Source organism: Anoplopoma fimbria, unplaced genomic scaffold (assembly GCF_027596085.1).
Source record: "Anoplopoma fimbria isolate UVic2021 breed Golden Eagle Sablefish unplaced genomic scaffold, Afim_UVic_2022 Un_contig_13512_pilon_pilon, whole genome shotgun sequence".
NCBI lineage: Eukaryota > Metazoa > Chordata > Actinopteri > Perciformes > Anoplopomatidae > Anoplopoma > Anoplopoma fimbria.
In genome coordinates, this window is record NW_026554369.1 from 27363 (window position 1) to 35359 (window position 7997).

At 43.3% G+C, this 7997-nt stretch overlaps 15 non-coding genes and 1 pseudogene across 15 annotated transcripts; all 16 read left to right on the plus strand.

Moving 5' to 3' along the window:
- Positions 1-117: 117 nt before the first annotated feature.
- Positions 118-226, plus strand: LOC129088545 (5S ribosomal RNA; annotated as a pseudogene).
- Positions 227-606: 380 nt separating this feature from the next.
- Positions 607-725, plus strand: LOC129088595 (5S ribosomal RNA). Its single transcript, XR_008531028.1, has one exon. It is a non-coding gene; the product is annotated as a 5S ribosomal RNA (ribosomal RNA).
- Positions 726-1105: 380 nt separating this feature from the next.
- LOC129117106 (5S ribosomal RNA) lies at positions 1106-1224 on the plus strand. Its single transcript, XR_008533791.1, has one exon. It is a non-coding gene; the product is annotated as a 5S ribosomal RNA (ribosomal RNA).
- Positions 1225-1604: 380 nt separating this feature from the next.
- On the plus strand, positions 1605-1723 carry LOC129117107 (5S ribosomal RNA). Its single transcript, XR_008533792.1, has one exon. It is a non-coding gene; the product is annotated as a 5S ribosomal RNA (ribosomal RNA).
- Positions 1724-2103: 380 nt separating this feature from the next.
- LOC129117108 (5S ribosomal RNA) lies at positions 2104-2222 on the plus strand. Its single transcript, XR_008533793.1, has one exon. It is a non-coding gene; the product is annotated as a 5S ribosomal RNA (ribosomal RNA).
- A 380-nt stretch (positions 2223-2602) lies between these two features.
- LOC129117109 (5S ribosomal RNA) lies at positions 2603-2721 on the plus strand. The gene has a single exon (XR_008533794.1). It is a non-coding gene; the product is annotated as a 5S ribosomal RNA (ribosomal RNA).
- A 380-nt stretch (positions 2722-3101) lies between these two features.
- On the plus strand, positions 3102-3220 carry LOC129117110 (5S ribosomal RNA). Its single transcript, XR_008533795.1, has one exon. It is a non-coding gene; the product is annotated as a 5S ribosomal RNA (ribosomal RNA).
- A 380-nt stretch (positions 3221-3600) lies between these two features.
- LOC129117112 (5S ribosomal RNA) lies at positions 3601-3719 on the plus strand. The gene has a single exon (XR_008533797.1). It is a non-coding gene; the product is annotated as a 5S ribosomal RNA (ribosomal RNA).
- A 380-nt stretch (positions 3720-4099) lies between these two features.
- On the plus strand, positions 4100-4218 carry LOC129117113 (5S ribosomal RNA). Its single transcript, XR_008533798.1, has one exon. It is a non-coding gene; the product is annotated as a 5S ribosomal RNA (ribosomal RNA).
- A 380-nt stretch (positions 4219-4598) lies between these two features.
- LOC129117115 (5S ribosomal RNA) lies at positions 4599-4717 on the plus strand. The gene has a single exon (XR_008533799.1). It is a non-coding gene; the product is annotated as a 5S ribosomal RNA (ribosomal RNA).
- Positions 4718-5097: 380 nt separating this feature from the next.
- LOC129117116 (5S ribosomal RNA) lies at positions 5098-5216 on the plus strand. Its single transcript, XR_008533800.1, has one exon. It is a non-coding gene; the product is annotated as a 5S ribosomal RNA (ribosomal RNA).
- Positions 5217-5596: 380 nt separating this feature from the next.
- Positions 5597-5715, plus strand: LOC129117117 (5S ribosomal RNA). Its single transcript, XR_008533801.1, has one exon. It is a non-coding gene; the product is annotated as a 5S ribosomal RNA (ribosomal RNA).
- Positions 5716-6096: 381 nt separating this feature from the next.
- LOC129117118 (5S ribosomal RNA) lies at positions 6097-6215 on the plus strand. The gene has a single exon (XR_008533802.1). It is a non-coding gene; the product is annotated as a 5S ribosomal RNA (ribosomal RNA).
- Positions 6216-6595: 380 nt separating this feature from the next.
- Positions 6596-6714, plus strand: LOC129117119 (5S ribosomal RNA). The gene has a single exon (XR_008533803.1). It is a non-coding gene; the product is annotated as a 5S ribosomal RNA (ribosomal RNA).
- A 380-nt stretch (positions 6715-7094) lies between these two features.
- On the plus strand, positions 7095-7213 carry LOC129117120 (5S ribosomal RNA). Its single transcript, XR_008533804.1, has one exon. It is a non-coding gene; the product is annotated as a 5S ribosomal RNA (ribosomal RNA).
- Positions 7214-7833: 620 nt separating this feature from the next.
- On the plus strand, positions 7834-7952 carry LOC129117121 (5S ribosomal RNA). The gene has a single exon (XR_008533805.1). It is a non-coding gene; the product is annotated as a 5S ribosomal RNA (ribosomal RNA).
- Positions 7953-7997: the final 45 nt, after the last annotated feature.

Consider the following 7997-nt stretch of genomic DNA (forward strand, 5'->3'; position numbering starts at 1 on the left):
TTGACATTTAAAAGCTGTGAGTGTGTCTGGAAATCTGCAGGCGCTCCCTGTATAGACGAAAGAGCAAAGCGTGGTGATATAGTATCTTTAAAAGGCCCTTTGGTAGGCACAATATTTGCTTACGGCCATACCACCCTGAACACGTCTGATCTCGGAAGCTAAGCAGGGTCGGGCCTGGTCAGTACTTGGATGGGAGACCGCCTGGGAATACCAGGTGCTGTAAGCTTTTTTCACTCCTCTTTACAAAAAGCAGAGGGCGCTGCTGCTTTTTCAGTGGACACCGACAGGGTGGGAAGGAAATAGCTAGATCATGACTTGCCGGTATAGAAATGACACAAATCCAGTTAAATGATGGCTTTCATCATTCCTAAGCTCATCGATCATTTTCTTTTCAATTTTATGCTAACGTATTCTACATTTCAACAGTAAATATTAATATTTTTACTGCACTACATTTGTGATCCTTATAGCCACTTTGTACATTCTGATTTGACATTTAAAAGCTGTGAGTGTGTCTGGAAATCTGCAGGCGCTCCCTGTATAGACGAAAGAGCAAAGCGTGGTGATATAGTATCTTTAAAAGGCCCTTTGGTAGGCACAATATTTGCTTACGGCCATACCACCCTGAACACGCCCGATCTCGTCTGATCTCGGAAGCTAAGCAGGGTCGGGCCTGGTCAGTACTTGGATGGGAGACCGCCTGGGAATACCAGGTGCTGTAAGCTTTTTTCACTCCTCTTTACAAAAAGCAGAGGGCGCTGCTGCTTTTTCAGTGGACACCGACAGGGTGGGAAGGAAATAGCTAGATCATGACTTGCCGGTATAGAAATGACACAAATCCAGTTAAATGATGGCTTTCATCATTCCTAAGCTCATCGATCATTTTCTTTTCAATTTTATGCTAACGTATTCTACATTTCAACAGTAAATATTAATATTTTTACTGCACTACATTTGTGATCCTTATAGCCACTTTGTACATTCTGATTTGACATTTAAAAGCTGTGAGTGTGTCTGGAAATCTGCAGGCGCTCCCTGTATAGACGAAAGAGCAAAGCGTGGTGATATAGTATCTTTAAAAGGCCCTTTGGTAGGCACAATATTTGCTTACGGCCATACCACCCTGAACACGCCCGATCTCGTCTGATCTCGGAAGCTAAGCAGGGTCGGGCCTGGTCAGTACTTGGATGGGAGACCGCCTGGGAATACCAGGTGCTGTAAGCTTTTTTCACTCCTCTTTACAAAAAGCAGAGGGCGCTGCTGCTTTTTCAGTGGACACCGACAGGGTGGGAAGGAAATAGCTAGATCATGACTTGCCGGTATAGAAATGACACAAATCCAGTTAAATGATGGCTTTCATCATTCCTAAGCTCATCGATCATTTTCTTTTCAATTTTATGCTAACGTATTCTACATTTCAACAGTAAATATTAATATTTTTACTGCACTACATTTGTGATCCTTATAGCCACTTTGTACATTCTGATTTGACATTTAAAAGCTGTGAGTGTGTCTGGAAATCTGCAGGCGCTCCCTGTATAGACGAAAGAGCAAAGCGTGGTGATATAGTATCTTTAAAAGGCCCTTTGGTAGGCACAATATTTGCTTACGGCCATACCACCCTGAACACGCCCGATCTCGTCTGATCTCGGAAGCTAAGCAGGGTCGGGCCTGGTCAGTACTTGGATGGGAGACCGCCTGGGAATACCAGGTGCTGTAAGCTTTTTTCACTCCTCTTTACAAAAAGCAGAGGGCGCTGCTGCTTTTTCAGTGGACACCGACAGGGTGGGAAGGAAATAGCTAGATCATGACTTGCCGGTATAGAAATGACACAAATCCAGTTAAATGATGGCTTTCATCATTCCTAAGCTCATCGATCATTTTCTTTTCAATTTTATGCTAACGTATTCTACATTTCAACAGTAAATATTAATATTTTTACTGCACTACATTTGTGATCCTTATAGCCACTTTGTACATTCTGATTTGACATTTAAAAGCTGTGAGTGTGTCTGGAAATCTGCAGGCGCTCCCTGTATAGACGAAAGAGCAAAGCGTGGTGATATAGTATCTTTAAAAGGCCCTTTGGTAGGCACAATATTTGCTTACGGCCATACCACCCTGAACACGCCCGATCTCGTCTGATCTCGGAAGCTAAGCAGGGTCGGGCCTGGTCAGTACTTGGATGGGAGACCGCCTGGGAATACCAGGTGCTGTAAGCTTTTTTTCACTCCTCTTTACAAAAAGCAGAGGGCGCTGCTGCTTTTTCAGTGGACACCGACAGGGTGGGAAGGAAATAGCTAGATCATGACTTGCCGGTATAGAAATGACACAAATCCAGTTAAATGATGGCTTTCATCATTCCTAAGCTCATCGATCATTTTCTTTTCAATTTTATGCTAACGTATTCTACATTTCAACAGTAAATATTAATATTTTTACTGCACTACATTTGTGATCCTTATAGCCACTTTGTACATTCTGATTTGACATTTAAAAGCTGTGAGTGTGTCTGGAAATCTGCAGGCGCTCCTGTATAGACGAAAGAGCAAAGCGTGGTGATATAGTATCTTTAAAAGGCCCTTTGGTAGGCACAATATTTGCTTACGGCCATACCACCCTGAACACGCCCGATCTCGTCTGATCTCGGAAGCTAAGCAGGGTCGGGCCTGGTCAGTACTTGGATGGGAGACCGCCTGGGAATACCAGGTGCTGTAAGCTTTTTTCACTCCTCTTTACAAAAAGCAGAGGGCGCTGCTGCTTTTTCAGTGGACACCGACAGGGTGGGAAGGAAATAGCTAGATCATGACTTGCCGGTATAGAAATGACACAAATCCAGTTAAATGATGGCTTTCATCATTCCTAAGCTCATCGATCATTTTCTTTTCAATTTTATGCTAACGTATTCTACATTTCAACAGTAAATATTAATATTTTTACTGCACTACATTTGTGATCCTTATAGCCACTTTGTACATTCTGATTTGACATTTAAAAGCTGTGAGTGTGTCTGGAAATCTGCAGGCGCTCCCTGTATAGACGAAAGAGCAAAGCGTGGTGATATAGTATCTTTAAAAGGCCCTTTGGTAGGCACAATATTTGCTTACGGCCATACCACCCTGAACACGCCCGATCTCGTCTGATCTCGGAAGCTAAGCAGGGTCGGGCCTGGTCAGTACTTGGATGGGAGACCGCCTGGGAATACCAGGTGCTGTAAGCTTTTTTCACTCCTCTTTACAAAAAGCAGAGGGCGCTGCTGCTTTTTCAGTGGACACCGACAGGGTGGGAAGGAAATAGCTAGATCATGACTTGCCGGTATAGAAATGACACAAATCCAGTTAAATGATGGCTTTCATCATTCCTAAGCTCATCGATCATTTTCTTTTCAATTTTATGCTAACGTATTCTACATTTCAACAGTAAATATTAATATTTTTACTGCACTACATTTGTGATCCTTATAGCCACTTTGTACATTCTGATTTGACATTTAAAAGCTGTGAGTGTGTCTGGAAATCTGCAGGCGCTCCCTGTATAGACGAAAGAGCAAAGCGTGGTGATATAGTATCTTTAAAAGGCCCTTTGGTAGGCACAATATTTGCTTACGGCCATACCACCCTGAACACGCCCGATCTCGTCTGATCTCGGAAGCTAAGCAGGGTCGGGCCTGGTCAGTACTTGGATGGGAGACCGCCTGGGAATACCAGGTGCTGTAAGCTTTTTTCACTCCTCTTTACAAAAAGCAGAGGGCGCTGCTGCTTTTTCAGTGGACACCGACAGGGTGGGAAGGAAATAGCTAGATCATGACTTGCCGGTATAGAAATGACACAAATCCAGTTAAATGATGGCTTTCATCATTCCTAAGCTCATCGATCATTTTCTTTTCAATTTTATGCTAACGTATTCTACATTTCAACAGTAAATATTAATATTTTTACTGCACTACATTTGTGATCCTTATAGCCACTTTGTACATTCTGATTTGACATTTAAAAGCTGTGAGTGTGTCTGGAAATCTGCAGGCGCTCCCTGTATAGACGAAAGAGCAAAGCGTGGTGATATAGTATCTTTAAAAGGCCCTTTGGTAGGCACAATATTTGCTTACGGCCATACCACCCTGAACACGCCCGATCTCGTCTGATCTCGGAAGCTAAGCAGGGTCGGGCCTGGTCAGTACTTGGATGGGAGACCGCCTGGGAATACCAGGTGCTGTAAGCTTTTTTCACTCCTCTTTACAAAAAGCAGAGGGCGCTGCTGCTTTTTCAGTGGACACCGACAGGGTGGGAAGGAAATAGCTAGATCATGACTTGCCGGTATAGAAATGACACAAATCCAGTTAAATGATGGCTTTCATCATTCCTAAGCTCATCGATCATTTTCTTTTCAATTTTATGCTAACGTATTCTACATTTCAACAGTAAATATTAATATTTTTACTGCACTACATTTGTGATCCTTATAGCCACTTTGTACATTCTGATTTGACATTTAAAAGCTGTGAGTGTGTCTGGAAATCTGCAGGCGCTCCCTGTATAGACGAAAGAGCAAAGCGTGGTGATATAGTATCTTTAAAAGGCCCTTTGGTAGGCACAATATTTGCTTACGGCCATACCACCCTGAACACGCCCGATCTCGTCTGATCTCGGAAGCTAAGCAGGGTCGGGCCTGGTCAGTACTTGGATGGGAGACCGCCTGGGAATACCAGGTGCTGTAAGCTTTTTTCACTCCTCTTTACAAAAAGCAGAGGGCGCTGCTGCTTTTTCAGTGGACACCGACAGGGTGGGAAGGAAATAGCTAGATCATGACTTGCCGGTATAGAAATGACACAAATCCAGTTAAATGATGGCTTTCATCATTCCTAAGCTCATCGATCATTTTCTTTTCAATTTTATGCTAACGTATTCTACATTTCAACAGTAAATATTAATATTTTTACTGCACTACATTTGTGATCCTTATAGCCACTTTGTACATTCTGATTTGACATTTAAAAGCTGTGAGTGTGTCTGGAAATCTGCAGGCGCTCCCTGTATAGACGAAAGAGCAAAGCGTGGTGATATAGTATCTTTAAAAGGCCCTTTGGTAGGCACAATATTTGCTTACGGCCATACCACCCTGAACACGCCCGATCTCGTCTGATCTCGGAAGCTAAGCAGGGTCGGGCCTGGTCAGTACTTGGATGGGAGACCGCCTGGGAATACCAGGTGCTGTAAGCTTTTTTCACTCCTCTTTACAAAAAGCAGAGGGCGCTGCTGCTTTTTCAGTGGACACCGACAGGGTGGGAAGGAAATAGCTAGATCATGACTTGCCGGTATAGAAATGACACAAATCCAGTTAAATGATGGCTTTCATCATTCCTAAGCTCATCGATCATTTTCTTTTCAATTTTATGCTAACGTATTCTACATTTCAACAGTAAATATTAATATTTTTACTGCACTACATTTGTGATCCTTATAGCCACTTTGTACATTCTGATTTGACATTTAAAAGCTGTGAGTGTGTCTGGAAATCTGCAGGCGCTCCCTGTATAGACGAAAGAGCAAAGCGTGGTGATATAGTATCTTTAAAAGGACCTTTGGTAGGCACAATATTTGCTTACGGCCATACCACCCTGAACACGCCCGATCTCGTCTGATCTCGGAAGCTAAGCAGGGTCGGGCCTGGTCAGTACTTGGATGGGAGACCGCCTGGGAATACCAGGTGCTGTAAGCTTTTTTTCACTCCTCTTTACAAAAAGCAGAGGGCGCTGCTGCTTTTTCAGTGGACACCGACAGGGTGGGAAGGAAATAGCTAGATCATGACTTGCCGGTATAGAAATGACACAAATCCAGTTAAATGATGGCTTTCATCATTCCTAAGCTCATCGATCATTTTCTTTTCAATTTTATGCTAACGTATTCTACATTTCAACAGTAAATATTAATATTTTTACTGCACTACATTTGTGATCCTTATAGCCACTTTGTACATTCTGATTTGACATTTAAAAGCTGTGAGTGTGTCTGGAAATCTGCAGGCGCTCCCTGTATAGACGAAAGAGCAAAGCGTGGTGATATAGTATCTTTAAAAGGCCCTTTGGTAGGCACAATATTTGCTTACGGCCATACCACCCTGAACACGCCCGATCTCGTCTGATCTCGGAAGCTAAGCAGGGTCGGGCCTGGTCAGTACTTGGATGGGAGACCGCCTGGGAATACCAGGTGCTGTAAGCTTTTTTCACTCCTCTTTACAAAAAGCAGAGGGCGCTGCTGCTTTTTCAGTGGACACCGACAGGGTGGGAAGGAAATAGCTAGATCATGACTTGCCGGTATAGAAATGACACAAATCCAGTTAAATGATGGCTTTCATCATTCCTAAGCTCATCGATCATTTTCTTTTCAATTTTATGCTAACGTATTCTACATTTCAACAGTAAATATTAATATTTTTACTGCACTACATTTGTGATCCTTATAGCCACTTTGTACATTCTGATTTGACATTTAAAAGCTGTGAGTGTGTCTGGAAATCTGCAGGCGCTCCCTGTATAGACGAAAGAGCAAAGCGTGGTGATATAGTATCTTTAAAAGGCCCTTTGGTAGGCACAATATTTGCTTACGGCCATACCACCCTGAACACGCCCGATCTCGTCTGATCTCGGAAGCTAAGCAGGGTCGGGCCTGGTCAGTACTTGGATGGGAGACCGCCTGGGAATACCAGGTGCTGTAAGCTTTTTTTCACTCCTCTTTACAAAAGCAGAGGGCGCTGCTGCTTTTTCAGTGGACACCGACAGGGTGGGAAGGAAATAGCTAGATCATGACTTGCCGGTATAGAAATGACACAAATCCAGTTAAATGATGGCTTTCATCATTCCTAAGCTCATCGATCATTTTCTTTTCAATTTTATGCTAACGTATTCTACATTTCAACAGTAAATATTAATATTTTTACTGCACTACATTTGTGATCCTTATAGCCACTTTGTACATTCTGATTTGACATTTAAAAGCTGTGAGTGTGTCTGGAAATCTGCAGGCGCTCCCTGTATAGACGAAAGAGCAAAGCGTGGTGATATAGTATCTTTAAAAGGCCCTTTGGTAGGCACAATATTTGCTTACGGCCATACCACCCTGAACACGCCCGATCTCGTCTGATCTCGGAAGCTAAGCAGGGTCGGGCCTGGTCAGTACTTGGATGGGAGACCGCCTGGGAATACCAGGTGCTGTAAGCTTTTTTCACTCCTCTTTACAAAAAGCAGAGGGCGCTGCTGCTTTTTCAGTGGACACCGACAGGGTGGGAAGGAAATAGCTAGATCATGACTTGCCGGTATAGAAATGACACAAATCCAGTTAAATGATGGCTTTCATCATTCCTAAGCTCATCGATCATTTTCTTTTTCAATTTTAAGCAGGGTCGGGCCTGGTCAGTACTTGGATGGGAGACCGCCTGGGAATACCAGGTGCTGTAAGCTTTTTTCACTCCTCTTTACAAAAAGCAGAGGGCGCTGCTGCTTTTTCAGTGGACACCGACAGGGTGGGAAGGAAATAGCTAGATCATGACTTGCCGGTATAGAAATGACACAAATCCAGTTAAATGATGGCTTTCATCATTCCTAAGCTCATCGATCATTTTCTTTTCAATTTTATGCTAACGTATTCTACATTTCAACAGTAAATATTAATCTTTTTACTGCACTACATTTGTGATCCTTATAGCCACTTTGTACATTCTGATTTGACATTTAAAAGCTGTGAGTGTGTCTGGCAATCTGCAGGCGCTCCCTGTATAGACGAAAGAGCAAAGCGTGGTGATATAGTATCTTTAAAAGGCCCTTTGGTAGGCACAATATTTGCTTACGGCCATACCACCCTGAACACGCCCGATCTCGTCTGATCTCGGAAGCTAAGCAGGGTCGGGCCTGGTCAGTACTTGGATGGGAGACCGCCTGGGAATACCAGGTGCTGTAAGCTTTTTTCACTCCTCTTTACAAAAAGCAGAGGGCGCTGCTGCTTTTT